The sequence below is a fragment of the Myotis lucifugus genome, unplaced genomic scaffold (genome assembly GCF_000147115.1).
Source record: "Myotis lucifugus unplaced genomic scaffold, Myoluc2.0 scaffold_7, whole genome shotgun sequence".
NCBI classification, from domain to species: Eukaryota; Metazoa; Chordata; class Mammalia; order Chiroptera; family Vespertilionidae; genus Myotis; species Myotis lucifugus.
In genome coordinates this window covers 6329353-6330384 of record NW_005871055.1, presented here as the reverse complement: position 1 = coordinate 6330384, position 1032 = coordinate 6329353, and positions in this window count along the sequence as shown.

The window sequence follows — 1032 nt, the reverse complement described above, 5'->3', positions numbered from 1 at the left end:
ATGCCCCCATCGGGGTGGGGGTCTTTCTGGGGCAGGCCATGCCTGGGCGAGGGGCCCTGGGGGCCAATTTGGCACAGGTGGGTCAAGCCTCTAGCTTTGTCAGGAAGGATGTCTGGAATACATCCAGTCTAATTGGCATATTACCCTTTTATTAGTATAGACTAGAGGCCCGGAACATGAAAATTCATGCACTAGAGGGGGGGTCCCTCAGCCCCAGCCTGCCCCCTCTCACAGTCTGGGAGCCCTCAGGGGCGGGAGGCGACCCGGCGATCAGGGGAAGGCAATGCCCCCATCACATCTCTGCTGCTGCCACTGCCGGCAGCGCAAGCCTCGGCCAGCCCTGGTTACCTGAGCCTCGGGCGGCCCTAGGCGGCTGGGCAGCCGCCATCCGAAGCTTGCCTGTGCCTTGGGCCCACCCTGGGCGGCTGGGCAGCTGACATCTGAGACTTGCCTGCACCTCAGGCCGGCCCTAGGAAGCTGGGCAGCCGACATCCAAGTTTTGCCTGCGCCTCGGGCCGGTCCTGGGGGGCTGGGAGGCTGAAGGTGGGTCCAGCCGCACCACGTACCTGCTATCTCCCCCTGCCCTCCCCCCCCCCGGTAGGGGAAAGGACTGGGGGACTCCGGCGGGGGCTGAGGGGACTGGGCGCCTCCATCTTTGTGACTGTCAATTTGTATATTCCCTCTTTATTAGATAGGATTTTCCTGGCCTCACCCCATTTTAGCATCCTTCTCTTTCCTGCTTTCTTTCCCTCCCTCCCTTTGAACCTCCCATGGCCCCTCTCCCTCCCTCCCTCCCTCCTCCCTTCATTCCCCATGTCTGTCTCCTTCTTACTCCTCCCACCCTGCCCCCCCATTCTCCTTTCCCTTGTGAGCCTGAACCCTGCCTCCCTCCCTCTTATTACCCCCCCATCCCCTGCCATGTTCACTGGTTTCTCTTTTAAACCTTCCCCTTTCCTCTCTTGGACCTGCTTTTAGTCCGCCTGAGCTCACTTTGATATTAAAGCTTCTGTTCAGGGGGTGTTAACCCCTGGA